Raw genomic sequence first — 17,451 nt, 5'->3', positions numbered from 1 at the left:
AAGGAGTAGCCACAGTTTCAAGAAAATAAACTTGGGTTCTCTACTGCCTCATTGGGAATGAGAGCCTTCGATGGAGGTTTCTAATTCCAGGAAACTGAAGTGAGAAGAGGCCATTTGTTTCCAGTATAGTTCATCTTTTTATCAGTGAATTTTAGAAGGGCCCTAATCACACAGGCCTCTAGGAATGAATGAATAAATTAATGACTATAAGAACACAATGGAGATGATAAAGGGAAACAAGGACACATTAAGAAGACACTTCCCTTTCTCATTATTGCGAAGGGATAGCTGTAATTATCTAAAGTTGCCCATATAAAATGATTTAAATTAATTAGGGGTCAATAAACGGTGATTATTAGAGGGAAGAACACCATCAGAAGGAAACTACAGGTTCTGAAAAAGCCAAAGGTGGCAAACAGCTTTTTAGGACATCTGGGTTGAAATGAGAATGAATAGCAGAGAGCCTTGAGGAAGAACAAAACAGGGTTCCTTCAGCCTAGCACAGTGCTCCAGTCAGGAAACACAGGCCCTGCCCATTCGGGCAGGAAGCTAATTGATAATTATTAAAAAGTGTGATCCTAAGGGGTTAACATTCAAAATATATAAAGAGCTCACACACCTCAACACCCAAAAAGCAAATAACCCAATTAGAAAATGGGCGGAGGATCTGAACAGACACTTCTCCAAAGAAGAAATTCAGGTGGCCCAAAGGCACATGAAAAGATGCTCCACATCGCTAGTCATCAGGGAAATGCAAATTAAAACCACAGTGAGATACCACCTCACACCAGTTAGGATGACCAACATCCAAAAGGCAAGCAACAACACATGCTGGCGAGGACGCAGAGAAAGGGGAACCCTCCTACCTGCTGGTGGGAATGCAAACTAGTTCAACCATTGTGGAAAGCAGTATGGGGGTTCCTCAAAAACTAAAAATAGAAATACCATTTGACCCAGGAATTCCACTTCTAGGAATTTGCCCTAAGAATGCAGCAGCCCAGTTTCAAAAAGACAGATGCACCCCTATGTTTATCGCAGCACTATTCACAATAGCCAAGACATGGAAGCAACCTAAGTGTCCGTCAGTAGATGAATGGATAGAAAAGAGGGGGCACATATACACAATGGAATATTATTCAGCCATAAGAAGAAAACAAATCCTACCATTTGCAACAACATGGATGGAGCTAGAGGGTATTATGCTCAGTGAAATAAGCCAGGCAGAGAAAGACAAGTACCAAATGATTTCACTCATCTGTGGAGTATAAGTACAAAGGAAAAACTGAAGGAACAAAACAGCAGCAGACTCACAGAACCCAAGAACCCAAGAATGGACTAACAGTTATCAAAGGGAAAACGGTTGGGGAGTGGGGAGTAGGGGATTAAGGGGCATTACGATGAGCACACATAACGTAGGAGGGGCACGGGGCAGGCGGTATAGCACAAAGAAGACGAGCAGTGACTCTGTAGGATCTTACTATGCTGATGCACAGAGACTGTAATGGGGTATGTGGTGGGGAACTGATAATACAGGGGAAATGTAGCAACCATAACATTGCTCATGTGAAACCTTCATAAGACTGTGTTTCAATGATATCTTAATTTAAAAAGTGCTGATTCAAGAAATGGTGGTTTAAGAAGAGCACAGAGCTGCTGAAGTAGCAGCTTAAAGATTCAGAAGTCTGCTCTCCGTCCCGGGAGGAACAGTGCTGGCCGAGAGAAGAGGCGGGCTGGGGCCAGGTCTGTTTACCTTGGCACGTCCTGCACTCATCGTTTAATTTCAAAATAGCCCAGGTCAACCCCTTCAGCAGCACCCCAGCGCCTCCACCAAGCGGCTGCACCTGCTGCCTGGACTGGGACAGGCATCTACCAGCTGCTCTCCTTGTCCGCCAGTCATCTCCCCACCTGGTAGCCAGAGTGGCCCTTCTAAGACTTGGAAGATCAGATTGTGTCACTAGTCTGCCCAAAGTCTCCGCTTCTTTCCCTTCTCACTGGGAGTAAAAGCTAAAGCCACTCCCACCTGCCCCACCCCTGACCTCTCCTGCTTAAGCCACACCCAGCACCCTCCAACCCCAAGGCCTTGGTGCTGGCTGTCCCCTCTGCTGAGAACACTCCTCTTCTAACACCCTCATGGCTCCCTTCCACACTGCTTCAGGCTTCCACCCAAAGTCCCCTCGTCAGATGGGCCTCTGCAGACAGCAGGTGCAGCAGCCCCTCTGCCACTGTCCATCTGTGCTCTCGTTCCACGTCATTCTACTTCAGAGGACAGAGCTCTGTGTTTCCTGCTACATCCCCAGAGCAGTGGTGTTCACACAAAGGAGATTTTGCCCCCCACGGAACACATGGCAATGGCTGGAGATGTTTCTGGTTGTCAAAACTGGGGTGGAGTGGGCTTCCGGCATCTAGTGGGCGGAGGCCAGGGGTGCTGCTAAACGTCCTACGGTACACAGGACAGCCCCCAACAGAGAATAAGCCAGCCCAAAGGTTGTGGTGCTGAGGCTGAGACACCCTGCCCAGAGCCCACCACAGTGCCTGGCACTGTAGGTCCTCAGTATTTGGTGAATGAATGCCTGAATGAATAATGAACAGCCAGCATCAACAGAGCACCAGGCTTAGGAACCAGGCCATGAGGTCCCACACGTTCCTGTCCAGCACTCTGTGTGTGACACGCATGCCCCTTAATCACTGAGCCTCAGCTTCACAGGTCCACCTCATGGAGCTGTCGTGGAGATCAGATGAGGGGAAGAACCATGACGGGCTCAGCACATGCCTGGCAAGCACAGCACATGGCATTTGCATTTCCATTCACTCCGAGGAGATCGACTGTTCACACTGGCGGTCACTGGGCATCGTGCACCCCAGAGAGATCATGTGTGTCCAGGGTCCTCAGCTCAAAGCCTGGATCAGACAAACCAGGCATGAGGGCATCTGTTCATGGGGAGCAAATGCAGGGCCCAGGCATGCCAGCACCCTGGAGACACAGGCTCACGTGGCACGCTGCTTCCTCCCCCAGGAAAGCCCAGCTGGCTGGAGAGCGCTCCGGGTCACAGGTGCGCAGCAGGGTAGTGTGAGCCCGGGAGCAGGACACAGTGGCACCATCAGAACGGGCTTTCTTCTCAAGGCTGGTGGACTCGCGCTGCGCTGGGAGCCCAGGCCAGCAGGATGCTGCAGAAGGAACCCAGAGGCAAGGGAAAGCTGCCACAGACAGGCCGCATCCGCTCCTGTTCCCGGGGCCTCCTCCTGTCCACAAAGTTCTGAATTCTCAGCTAAGTAATTCAGAAAACTCAGCGGGACAGGGTGCAAGTGTGGGGAGGGGAAGATGTCAGAAGATGCCGAGGCCAGCGCATTCTCAACCCCCTACTCAGCCTATGCCTCCCACAACCCCACACGGGAGGCACTAACCCACTGGCCCTTCCTTAACTGAGCCCAACGAGCCCACGAGATACACATCCCATTCAACACCATGCTTCCGGATTCCAGGCTGCAGGGAGAAAAGGAGGAGATATGGTTTTGAGAAAGATCAGGGAGAAGGGTGGCATGAAAACATGGAACCCAGCTGGCAATGGGAAGGGTCACAGATTAACCCTGCTAGGCACCAGGGTCAGGGGCCATTCTTCACACGCTTTGTTACATCAATTTTCCCCAGCAAATCTTTCATGAAGGGATTATTAATCCATTTTATAGAAGAGAAAACAGAGCCTCAAAGTCACCTACCCATGGTCACAGATGTAAAAACAGCCTGAAATTTAAATGTCCTTTTCCAAGTGAGGTGGTCTATGCTGGAGGGAGACCACCAAGGCCCCAACTTCCCATTTCCACGTGGAACAGGTTGCACCCGCCCTGATTCCTCACCCCACACCCTCTGCCCCTCACTCGCTGCTCCCAGGAGGGAAGGGTGACCGCCCCACCTGGGAGACCAGCGGGAACTGAGCAGGCTTGTACTGCTCCCCGAGGGTTCTCTCTCAGGGCCATGATTACGCTCAGGAACTGGCCCTGTGGGGTCCCCGTGACTACCGAACTCAGAGACATTATTGTTGTAAGCCTGCTGGCCCACGGATTTAAAGCTCTGTTTTCCAGTCAGCGTTATGGGTAACAACACTACCGTTTTCATCTGTGTCTCTGTCTGGAAGAGGTGACATCTAGGGTGATTAAGTGCTACCCAGGCAGGTGGGGGAGAGGGAAGGACATTCTAGGCAGAAGGGCTGGCAGGGACAGCACGGTGAAACCGGTGTATACAGAGACCAGGAGTGGCTTAGCGTGGCTGAAATGCAACCTGACGGACCTGTCAGAGGGTGTGGGCGCGGCCGGGTCCAAGTGCAGGTGCTCTGCTTGTCCAGCCCCCTATTCAGTCTGGAAGCTGTGCTATTCCAGAGGGTGAACGCCAAAGGGTGGAGTCCTGTGGGGGAGAAGCTAGTGGCTGAGATGAGAAAGGGAAACTCTTCACTGTGTCTCAACAGTATCTCTTGAGTTTTTCCCATATAAAGGCATTAATATACAAAACAAAAACTTCAACAGTGATTTTTAAAGTTATTATTTAGGATCCAGAGAAGGTTGCAAAGGGGGAATGGAAGGGAAACATAAGCCCCCACCCCACCACCCCTTACTGATCAGGCCTCTCAATGGTGGCTGTTATTGCCTCTTCTTAGAAATAAGGAAATGGGGGTCCAGAGGGGAATTCACGAGCAAAGCAGACAGCAGAGCCAGGAATCCACATATGAGCACAAATACAATTTTGCACAGAATTGCAAGAGGCTTCTGAAGCTGTGAGTCTATGAGCCTCTAGTAAAGCTCAGGCACAATTCACCTAGGCTCTGTGCTAAGCCCTTCAGTTACACCATGAGAATCCTGCAGGCAGGTAACATTTCACCTCATTTCATGGACTGGGAAGCTGAGTTCAGAGAAGGTAAGGCACTTGCCCAAGGTCACGGGCCAAACCCCAGTGTTCTTTCCACCCCAAAAGGCTGCCCTCTCAACTCAATCCATGCGTGGCCATCCACACCAGGGTACTCAAGAAATAAAGGATGCATAAAGTACAGACAGGATTTATACTTCTAATCTCCTAGCAGCACTGATGAGAGAAACTTGGTGGTGACAGTAAAGGGCTGCTGGCCACTATCAAACCTGAAGGTGACACTTGCTTTTCACAAAGGAAGTTGATTCACCTTTACAAACTCTGTAAGACAGCATCTTTTCCCGGCAGCCCACAGGAGTCTGGGCGTTCACACAAATGCCATCCTGCCTCTTTCCAACCAGCCACGCTTCCTACATAGGCCAACACCTGGCCTAAGGTAGAAAAAGTTGTGGGCCAAATATCATGGTCAGGATGCTTATGGCTGCTAGCTCACCTAGCCAAAGGTCATTCAGGGTCAACTCCACAGCCCACACATTTGCAAAGAGCCAGTCAGCAAGGGGGAAACGAAGACACCTGCCTTTGACAGAACACTAATGAGATCAACCAGGCAAGATACTAGAAACACCCAGACTTCCCCAACTTGGCTCTTTTCATTAATGTATTTTTAACTGAAGGACATTTGATATACAGTACTTTATGTGTACAGCATAGTGGTTCGACATTTACATATATTGCAAAATGCTCACCAGACAACTTAGCTCTTTAATGGTTGCCAAACAAAGTGAGTATCATGACTCCTTTCTCGAAGCACAACAAACCCTTGAGGACAGCCTCCTTGCTTTTCAGTTGGGGAAACTGAGGCACACAGACGTCAGAGGACCACCTCCATCAGAGCTGGAATCATGTCTTGCCAATGGGTTTCAGCCCAGGCAAGTTCACTATGGATTCACTGTGACCAAAGAAATGACACTAGAGCATTCTTGAGGTGAAAGGGTTATACTCAACTTTATTTCCACGGCAGCAGGTCAATCACTAAAATCTCGCCCACTCAGTGCAAGTCTGCATGCAGCAAGCCAGTCTCTGCCTCTGGGCCTCTCTGCCCTCACAGTCTCCCACACAGCCGTCCTCTGGGCCTCTGTCCTCGGCACTGTCACCACTCCAGCCTCTACTCTCCTGCAGCTGTGCCACCGTGTCGCCCAGACCACTGGGCAGAACTCTTTATATAGGGCCAATAGTAATGTATTGCCCACACGTGTGCAGTGAGCTGGCCAACCAGGGCCAGGTGAGAATCCTGGCTACAGGAACATTCATTTTATCCACAAATCAGAACCAATTTTCCTGATGCCCCATCCAGTGCCCCGTCTACCACCCTCAGCTGCCCCCTCCATGATGGGTGGGGAGAGTGAGGGTCCACGCACTCGCCGTGCCACTCCTGGCACCAGGCTTAAGCTGTGGGCCAAGCCAGAGAGGCAATGCTCATTAACAGTTGTGTGCCCACCCTTGGGAACCCGCTTTCAGTGTGGCTCTACAGAACACTTTTTTTTTTTTTTTTATTAATAATTATTTTTTATTGAAGGGTAGTTGACACACAGTATTACATTACATGAGTTTCAAGTGTACAACACAGTGGTAGAACATTTATATACATAATTCTAGGTTCCAGCTATCACCCTACCAAGCTGTTACAATATCTTGACTATATTCCTTATGCTATACATTACATCCCGGTTACTAATTTATTTTACCATTGGAAGTCTGTCCCTTTTTTTTTTTTTTTTTTTTTTTTTTTGTGAGGGCATCTCTCATATTTATTGATCAAATGGTTGTTAACGACAATAAAATTCTGTATAGGGGAGTCAATGCTCAATGCACAATCATTAATCCACCCCAAGCCTAATTTTCGTCAGTCTCCAATCTTCTGAAGCATAACGAACAAGTTCTTACATAGAGAACAAATTCTTACATAGTGACTAAGTTACATGGTGAACAGTACAAGGGCAGTCATCACAGAAACTTTCGGTTTTGCTCATGCATTATGAACTATAAACAGTCAGTTCAAATATGAATACTCATTTGATTTTTATACTTGATTTATATGTGGATACCACATTTCTCTCTTTATTATTATTATTTTTAATAAAATGCTGAAGTGGTAGGTAGATACAAGATAAAGGTAGAAAACATAGTTTAGTGTTGTAAGAGAGCACATGTAGATGATCAGGTGTGTGCCTGTAGACTATGTGTTAATCCAAGCTAGACCAGGGCAATAAAACATCCACGTATGCAGAAGATTTCTCTCAGAACGGGGGGGTGAGGTTCTAAGCCTCACCTCTGTTGATCCCCAATTTCTCACCTGATGGCCCCCCTGCGACTGTGCCTGTCTTAGGTTGTTCCTCCCTTGAGGAATCTTACCCGTCTCTGGCTAACCAGTCATCTTCCGGGGCCATACAGGGAAATGTGAAGTTGGTAAGTGAGAGAGAAGCCTTATTGTTTGAAAAAGTTAGCTTTTTACTTCTTTGCATATTTATGCCCTGTGGCTTCTATGCCCAGCATTTGTCTTGAGGTATCTTTACCACTTGGAAGAATTATGATACTCGGTAAATTTGATATGAGGCACGAATTCTATTTAAGGGTTGTAATTAGGAAGGAAGAAGAAAAGCTATAGAAGTAGCAGGCGGAAGAAAACATGGGAAGATTGATTATTTCTTTGATATATCTTCTTGTAGAGTAACTTCAGCATGTATAGGTTTTAAGCTACTACTTAAATTGCACACACACATTAACATAATAGGAGTATAGTTACATAACCAAAGCATATCTGTAATTACTAGCCATCTGCAGTGAAACCAAGAAAACCAGTTAGGCACCTTAGGCATTTGTGAAAACTTATCTATGATATGGTGGATATTGTCCAACTGAACTTGAATAGTCTGAGAGAAATCAGACAAATTAAAACAACCCATTCCTGGGGACTGTTCACATGCCATATGTTCTTTTAACAATAAATAGTTTGTAGTTGTAAGACTTTGGAGCGCTACAATTTGCACTTCTCCAAATTCTTGGTTGAGTTCCAACAGTATAGATCCAGTCCAATTTTGTTGTTTTACTGTATGCACAGGCCAGCTTAGATATCTCCTTCCTCATTCCCATGGCAAGTCCAGGAACTGGTGGGATGAGTGCATCTACAGCTGTAGCAGTGCGTGGATCTTTGTTGGGGTTTTTGATGATCATCTTCTGGCATGAGTCTTCCAGAGAGTGCAGATGTTGGAAGTTCTTTTTCATATCGTATCTTAGTTCATTTTCGGGGTAGCCCAATTAGGCTTTGATCCTCTGTATAAACACAAACAGACCCTTTGCCTACACTTTTATATGCCCTTTATACCCTTGTGTAGAACTCGTTGGAGGTTACCACACAGGAACTGCCCTTTTTTTTTTTTTTTTTTTTTTTTTGCTATCACTAATCTACACTTACATGACGAATATTATGTTTACTAGGCTCTCCCCTGTACCAGGTCTCCCCTATAAACCCCTTTACAGTCACTGTCCATCAGCATAGCAAAATGTTGTAGAATCACTACTTGCCTTCTCTGTGTTGTACAGCCCTCCCTTTTCTCCTACCCCCCCAGAACACTTTTTTAATTTCTCACATTTGTCAGAACTAGAATAACCGTTAGTTCACTTTCATTCCTTCATTCCTTCAACTAGGGTTTCTTGAGAAACGAGTCTGTGGCAGGCGGGAGTTCAGGCACCGGGATGCGGCGGTGAGCAGGCAGGAAGAGTGCCTGTCCTCAAGGTGCTTACAGCCCAGGGCAGGTACAGAAGGTAAACGCAGTCTATCCCGGCGGTGGGGGCTTCAGAGCCCTGAAGTCCACGGATGTGAGAGGTCCCGGCGGGTGACATGACGAGCGTGAGGGGCAGGCCCTTTCAATGGGCCGTCGGAAGGAAGTCCTCCAAAGGTGGGCATTCAACAGACCTGAGTGCTTCCAGCTGACGGTGGGGCATCCCAGATGCTGGGGGTCTCCAAGGACCATGGGGAGGGGGAAGGGGAGGACGGCCTGGCCCAGCACGTCCGAGCCCTTGGCCTTCCACAGCCTCTCTGGAACAGTTCTGTCAACTCTAAGGGCCAAGAGTCCCATTCTGCAAGGATGGTGGGAGGATTAAATGGCAATATAGATAAAGCCGGTTCACAGAAGCAAAATAAAGGAGGAGATACCCACATTATTCATCTTCTCCAGGCACGCCTTGAAGGAAAATCCAGAATTGCTCTAGAAATAGGTACGAACTTTAAGGATGGATGTTATACCTGAAGACTGGCGGTGATCACCTGGAAATAACCAGGACTAGGGGGTAGAGCTTGAGCCCCTGGAGCTACTGAATGGGCTCAGAACGCAACCACAAAGAGGGTCTCCAGAAATGACATCAGAGAGAGGTGGCTTCAGAGTGACGCCACCGCCTGACACCCAAACACATGAGGACACTGCACCTCTGCGTGGATTCTCTCACTGTCCTCGGCCTGGCCCTCAGCCTCCCCGGCATCGACCTGACCAGGAACCAAGCGTGGCAATGCTAATGCTCACCACCATGGAAGCCCCTACGCACCCGCTGTGATGCCTGGCTCGGTACCGTATCTTGTACCTTCACCTGCTGGTACATTCAGCCCTCAGAACAGCCCTGAGGACCCAGCCCCAGAGAGTCTGGGGGGGGAGGGGAATGAAAAAGAACGAGAGAAGCCCAGCAAGGAAGTACTGGAGCCGGGGCCGGAGCCCAGGACGGTGGCTCCAGGCCGCCCCCGTGAGGCCTCCCTCGCTCTGCTGGGGCCGGTGGCACTCAGCACGTCACTGAATCACGGGGACAGTGCACTGTGCTCAGGGCACCAGCTGGACACTGTTGGCAGCCTGAGGGTGTGGATGCCACGTCAGCTCAGACGTCCCCACCCTCAGGGGCACAGGGGGGACTTTGAGAACCTCTGACATGAGGAATGGCCATCAGGGCAGGGGGACTGAGAAGCCCACCCTGTCCTTGCAAGACGATGCAGGTAAGTCACATCCCTCCTGCTTAAGACCCTCTGCGGGCTTCCCACCACTCTTAGGATAAAATCCAAATGGACTGCCTGCTCCACCATCCTCCTGCCTGGCTGTCCCCTCTCCCCTCCACCCAGCCACACTGCCACAGCCACCAAACCACCCTGTCCCCTCATCCCACAGGCCTCAACGCGGGATGTCACCTGAGGCCTCCTGACAACCACCTTAAACCAGGCCCCCAAACACATGCTTCGCCCTGCCTGGCACTTGCTGAGACTTCCAGGGGCAGGTCCATGTGCCTGCTGACACCCCTGCTGGGTCCTCTCCACTGGCCTGGCAACTCCTCAGGCAGGGTTCTGGCTTCTGGGTCACCAGTGTACAGGCCAGGGTCAGCACAGTGTCTCACAAGGTAAGCACGGGGCACCAAGAGTTTTGAGTAGTAGAAAGGATCTGGCAAATAGTGAAAGAAAGAATGGGGGAGAAGAGAATAAAAAGAATGAAAGTGTACTTTTTTCTTCATCAAGAAAAGCACTCCCCCAAAATTTGCTGCAAGTGTAGACCGAATGTTACATGTTCTTATAAAGCACCCATCAATAAATAGTTTGGGAGGAAATTTTAGAGGTGATGGGTGTGTTCAGTATGGACTGTGGTGACAGCTTCATGGGGGTACTTAGCTCCAAACCCATCAGGTCACACACATTAAATAAGTGCAGCTTTTTGTATGTCAACCAAACCTCAATCGAGTGTTTATTTTTTTTTAAAAAAGAACAGAAAAGAACTCCCCAGAGAACTGTAAATGCCACCCCTCTCTCTGCTGCTCTCTCATGGGTGACCATGCACCACACAGCCACAGTTCCTGCAGTTCTGAGAGCAGCGTCCCGTACAAATGAGGGGGCTACAGAGGCTGACCACCGAAGTCCTTTCTAGGGTAAGACATGTGGGATAGCGTCCGTGACTATCAAATAGCACAGGGCAGCACCCATGTCCTCCAAGCACACTGTGGGCCTCACAACGTGGTACCCCACAACGTGGCATCACCCCCTGGCAACATGTAAACACTCACCAAACACTTTCCCTGATCGGCGACCGCAAACCCTGCCACCAATGCCCTGCTATGGCTCTTCTGCCCGCACGTTCCTGGCTTGCAAGACACGCTCCTGCCTCTTCCGAGCTCGACCTTCCTGGCTGAACTGAAAGGTGACACTATTAAGTCTGCTGAGGAGGCTGAGCCAACGCCCTGCAGCCTACGACGTCCACAGCAGACCCGTAGCTGGCGCCCACCCTTCCCAATCACACGGCCTCAAGAGGCAAGCAAAGTAGAGCCAGACAGGCCATGTTCACAGCAGCAAGGAGAGGTGGGCCCTGCGCCACCGGTACCCAACAGCTCCTCCCCCAAAGTCACATCTCAGCAGCAGGGAGGCCAGAGTCAAGTTGCCAGGCGAGCCTGTAAAAGGCAAACCCCCTTCTTCCCAACCACATCAACACCAGGAAAAAGAGGAGAGAGGCCAGAGGTGGACATGGGGCCACAGCCCCAGGAGTTTGGCTGCATGGCCTTGAGCACTGCACTCAGTGATTTTCCCATCTGTGCAATGGGCCAGTGGTGCCTGCACCTTGCAGGTCAATGCAAAGCAGGGAGGACTCCAGGGAGGCATCGAGCACGGTGCCTGTTGCCTTACCATTTAATGAGTACTAATCACTGTCATAATTATTGCTGACCACCAGGAGCCCCTCTTATGCCATCCCCATGAACCACACTTGTCTACCGGTCTTCAACCTTAGTTACTTTGCTTGACATTAAAGCTTGGTGATTACACGGATGGGAAGAGTCCCGGCCGAAGGCAGACACACTGGCTATTCCAAAAGGCCTCACAGCTCTGGGCCTGGGTCGGCCCCCACCACAAAGGCCCACATCAGTTCTCTTGCAGCCCAACTCCCATCTGGACCCTCTTGGACCCCACACTGGGACCCAAAGGACTACTTAATCCAAAACTTTGTGGAAACATTGTTGCCACAAATTCAGTTTCAAAGAATTCCAATAGTTAAATGAAACTAGAAAATGAAACTGTATTCATTATAAAACTTGGTGTTTGGAGTAAACCAGCTTAAAGAGCAAATGATGACAAGGTGGACAGCTATTCTGTACTGATTCCAAGCCAGTCTGAGAAGGACTTGTAGCCTCAAGGCTAAGCACCTCCCGAAGCCCCACCTGCTAATGCCACCACATCGGCATTAGGAATTCAACATATGAATTTTGGGAGGGGACACACACACCCAGACCATAGCTGTCAGACCAAAAGTGCCCCAGAAAATAATTAAACAAGTTTGGAATGCTCATCCTGAACACCCAGTATCCTCACTCAGGAACTGCTCGCTTTATTAAAAAGATAGTAATAAGTTTAAGGCTCTCAAACCTGGATGCCGACCATTATTAGCACAACGCTGCATGCCCTGCTAATCTAGAAGCACGAGGAATTGTGAAGGCTTTGGAGTCAGAAAACCCAGGTCCATCACCAGCCTCGCCACTTACTCTACCTAGGCACCATACAGGCACATAGTAGGTGCTCAATAAATATTTATTGAATGATATCCTCTCTGAGAGACCTTAGACAATTACCTAACCCCACTAAACCTCTGTTTTCTTAAACCAAAAAGGAGAATAATATTACCTGTACTTCAAAAGTTACTGGGGGATTAAATAGAAAAAATGTAAATTTAAAAGCTTAGGCATAATACTTGGCATATAGTAAGCTCTGCAAAGCAAATTGTTACTTTTCCTTGGTTATATTTTTACCCATTGTTATTGCCAAAACTGTAGTGATAATGTAAACACACTGACTACAGAAAAAGGATGGAGGTGAGATGGGGGGTTTCTCCCCAGCAATAAATCCAGTGCTACCTCCTCAGACCTGCTGTTTCTAAATACACCAGTTGAGTTCCAGAAGTTTCATTTCAGGGCTTGTCAGGAACTAGTGGTAAGAGCCCACAGAGAAGAGCTGAAAAAGGCAGAGGCCCCCACCCCACCTGGCCGGGTGAGCTCAGTGGGGACAGAAGACTCAGCCGCCCCTAGGATTGTAGGTGGCAGAACAGAGGGGCGCACGAAGTGGAGAACTCTTTTCCAGCAGCTCTCACGACCAAGGAAATGAAAGGGCAGACAAGAGAGTCCGGGGGACCCCCATGAAGATGAGGGTGCTGTCAGCACCCCTTTGGGCCTCCTCCCCAAGCCACACAGCCCCAGGAGCAGCAAAGAGCCACTGCACTGGTCCCATCCCACCTGTGCGCATTTCCTCTGCACATCAGGCAGATCACCCAAGAGAGGGCAAAAGAGCCCAGAAAGCAGAGGCTATGGGCAAGCACCTCACAGGCCGGGACAGGGGCACATCAAACAGCATGGAGCGGGCCCACAACCTCCCGGGAGGGCACAGCCACCCGGCCACAAGGGCCATCTTCCAGCTCTTAACATAGGAAAATGCATTCGTTAATGCTGTGGCATGCAAAGAAGCTGTAGGGGTCAGACTCCTGGCACACACCGACTCAGCACCAAAATGGCTGCTCCCAACAAGCCCGTAGGGACGGGCCCAACCTCGGCCCCCAGCTCCACAATGAGGAATGTTACCACAAAGGAACTGTAAACAGTAATCGTGGCCAATATTCTCAGAATGCGCTCCCGGCAGGCCCAGCACTTCTCATTTGTTGCTCACAAAGAATGAAGAAACTCACTGCAGGAACATAAAACAAGATAACAAAAAACCTTTCTGGTGCCCCCCTCACTCTCTACAGAAAGAAAAAAAATCTAGTAAATTATAATAACCCGAGCGATGGGAGAGTACACCGTCATTCCACAGGAGGCCTGGGAGATGAAGAAAAGGATGACTACGAAATACAGTTACAGGAGCAGAACACAAATAGGCACGTTGATAATAGCTACTATGTATCGACTCTTCACTCTGATCTGAATACTTTGCCAAGCGCCTCACAGTTCATCTCCACACCCACCATACGAGATGGGGTTCATCACATCCGCATGCTCAGAGCAGGAAACAGGCCCACAGAGGCTTGAGGCCACCAGCTGGAACGGTTTCCAAGCGTGCCCTCCAGGCTGGGCGAGCAGACTGCCCCCCAAAGCAACAGGCATGATGCAGTGACGGCCACAGACAGCTCTGCACACCCAAACACAAATTACAAACCTACCTGCAGAGACAGAAGTATGGGTGTTTGGGCTGCTGGAAACTGTCTTTACTACTTCACTAAACAAATCCATTTTTCATCACAGGCTTTGTGTTTTCTCTAGCACCAAAGGGCCTTGTGGAAAGAGAGGGCAGTAACATGGGTCTGGCTGCACCACCTTCTCTTGGGCACTAGATAAGGACAAGCACATATGCCCAAAAGGCCAGGACAAATCCCTTTGCCATGTCACAGACTCTCCCAGAGGGGAAAGCTGCTTGCCAGAGGACTTGTCAGTTACCCCAAACACCAGGGATTTAGTGCACCGCTCTAGCTCGACTACAGTGCCAGGGCAGCCTCCTGTACCAGGTGTGAAATGAGCCAGGAAGCCGTCAGGGAGCCCTGGGGAGCACAGACTCGGGAGTCTCTTGTTGGACTCCTCCAGGGTTTCTGAGGGTACAGCATCTCCCTTGGTGTGCTTCACGTGCTGAGACGCAATTCTCAATCAGAAGCTGGGTAGGCGTTGGGACGCCATGCCTGAGATGCCCCATGTTATGAACTGAAGTGTGTGTGTCCTCCAAGTTCATGTTGAAGCCCTGACCCCCAATATGACTACATTTGAAGACAGGGCCTTTAAGGAGGTAACTGAGGTTAAAGGAGGTCCTAAGGGTGGGGCGCTAATCCAATAGGACTGGTGCCCATTTAAGAACAGGGATGTGTGAGCAGAGAGAAAGATCGTCTGCAGCCCAGGAGGGAGGCCTCATCAGAAACCAGCCCTGCCAGCACCTTGACCTTGAACTTCCAGCCCCCACAATGGTGAGAACTAAGTGTCTGTTGCTTAAGTAACCCAGTCTGTGGTATTTTGTTCCATGGTCCCAGCAAACGAATGCACCCTGGATACCCAGACAGACTTGCTCTTCTCATTTTTCTGTGATGATGCAGGAGATGGTACAGGATGAGGGGAGGCACAAGTCAAAACTACCCTCCATTCAAAGCGTCTACGAATCCTGATCTCTCACCTAGAACACAAACAGGGTGGACCACAGTGCTGTCCCAAAGTCTCCCTGAAATTTACAGCCACCCCCACCCTGCACACAACCACCCCCAACAAACCACGTTACTGCAAAGCAGCCAGGGTCACCACGTGCACATAGTGACCCATTTCCTCAGAGGTTCCAGGCATAAACTCTGGATACACCCCTGCTTGCCAAAGACACCAAGTCATAAAACTGGATTTACATTTTCTGGGAAAGTGCATGAGTACAGCCAAGAAAACCAGTGCAAATCTCTGCCATGAGCATCACTCGAGGCTGTTCAGAGGGATGTCCTTAGTGAAAATGCCCAAGCAGAGCCAGCACCTTCCCCAGTGTCAGGAAACAGTGGAGGGACACGGCCGGGCCATGATCCCTGCAGACCCCCACGGCAGCTGACAAAGCAAACCAGGTTTACCTGAGATGGGGACCCCATCCTGGGGCACAGGAAACCCGCATGGACGCACAATGCCAGCTACCTGCCAGAGGGGGAAACGAAGATACCCAAACCACACAAGGGCGCCCGTGGACACAGGAGGGGCCTGCAAAGCATGGTATTCATGGCCACAGGCTCGGGGTCATTGTTCTTCATCAAATAAATGTAAATAAGACAAAATTTGCACCGGTGTTCTTAAGGGTCAATACACCTAAGAGCAAATCTCATCACCCTGCATGAAGGTGTGGCCCGCACAGAGAGAAGGCTCGGCAGAGGCCAAGGGGCAAGGCGTCCAGCAGGGACTCGGGACCTCGTTCCTCAACGCCTCTCCAATCCTGTTTCCCCCCAGGAAACACTGGGAGTTTAGCGCCAGAACACCCTCAGCCCTCCCAAGGCTTCTCCCTTGCCCTCTCTCTCTTCTCTAACAATGGGAGCAGGTCTCAGTCAGAAGCTGTGATGGGCGGCAACATCCAGGCCGACTGAAAAACACTGTTTCCTTTCCATTGTCTTTATCGCACAGTTACCGGCTATTTATGTCCACTAAAAGTAGCTGTCCATTTACAGTAGCCATATAAAGTTCCCTTTCTAAATAAAGGAATTCAGATTTTTTTAAGTGCACCATTTTTTAAAATTATAGTAATAGTACAGTGATAGATAACTGAAATTTGAAAACCAGCACCCTCAGGGTTCTCTGAGCCCATGAGTCCCCCAAAGCGGGTGACCTATAAATATCCGCACAGCTGGATTCACAGCTGGGAAGCACCGTGCTGGGCCACACACTCCCGCTGTACAAAGCGAGGCCCGTCATTCCCACCCTGCCAGCCTCACAGTGCCCACTCGTTTCCTCATTCATCCTTGAATCACAGGACACTGGTTGTCTCCCAAACTCTACTCTTCCTTCCTTAGCAATGAAAACCCCAATTTTTAAGGGGTTGTGGGGGTACACTGCCTCCTTAGCAGTCAGGGGAGGCCGCAGGACTGGTATTGGCCACATAAGTTGGATGCTGTGTGCACCCTCTAGGAAGGGTCCTTACAGCGTTGGGGACTGAGGGCAGTCCCCAAATTCACCTCTTCTATGCCATGGATCCATTCTGCAGCCTGGTGAAGCCCAGGGGCCCCTTCTTGGAAAAGTATTTTAAAACACAGAAAATAAAACATAGGAGATTACAAAGGAAATTGATTATACTGAAACAGAATTATCAAAATGAAAAAAACAAAAGTGATGTAGTAATATATGGGATTCTTTATCATCACATTAAAAAGCCACTCTATCTTCGAGCAGAAATGACTCTGAGATTCTTTTCATGTCTGTGACAGGTGCCTGTGACTTCCGTCAGTGACAGGCCCCCTGCTAACACCACTATGGTTTCTAGGGTTTGCTGTTACTTTTATAATTGAAGATAATGCTAAAGTTCAGTCAGAGGCTAGAGAAAAAAGTTATAATTTCTTTCTCCATGCAAATTCAGATCCCTGAATCCTACCTACGGAAATGGAGGAAGTCTCTCCTCTTTCCCCCTCCCCCTTCCTGATACCTAGGATGAGAATGGGATGGCTGCAGCTGAAATAGCCACTTTGGACTAAGAGGCAAGGGAGGAGGAGTCCTGGTCTCTGAGGATCACAGAGCCACGTACCAGCCCCAGCCTGTCTACCTCTGAACAGAGAGATGAGTTTCTATCTCGTTAGGCCACAGTAGGTTTATTCTTGCTTATATAAAGTCACTCAAACCTGATCTTAATTGCCATATCTCTAATACTTTTCCTGAGTGGTGAGGTTGCAAACAGCTTGAACCTGATCCTTAGCAACCTTCAGTCATCTTTGAGAAACAAACCCTGACTTAGAAAAATGGTTCCTCCAGAGCTACTAAGGAAACCCACATAGAACAGTTATTCTGTAGCCAACAGCCTTACAGGAGGCAAACCCCAAAACCTTGAACCACACAAGCTCCCCGTC

General features: G+C 49.2%; 1 pseudogene; it reads right to left on the bottom strand.

Moving 5' to 3' along the window:
- The window catches only part of LOC130685048 (sorting nexin-29-like), a 108,068-nt pseudogene that overhangs the window by 36,003 nt on the left and 54,614 nt on the right, over nt 1–17,451 (bottom strand).

The sequence above is a fragment of the Manis pentadactyla genome, chromosome 10 (assembly GCF_030020395.1).
Source record: "Manis pentadactyla isolate mManPen7 chromosome 10, mManPen7.hap1, whole genome shotgun sequence".
NCBI classification, from domain to species: domain Eukaryota; kingdom Metazoa; phylum Chordata; class Mammalia; order Pholidota; family Manidae; genus Manis; species Manis pentadactyla.
The sequence above is the reverse complement of the archived record's forward strand: the minus strand, read 5'-3'. Positions and strand labels throughout refer to the sequence as shown.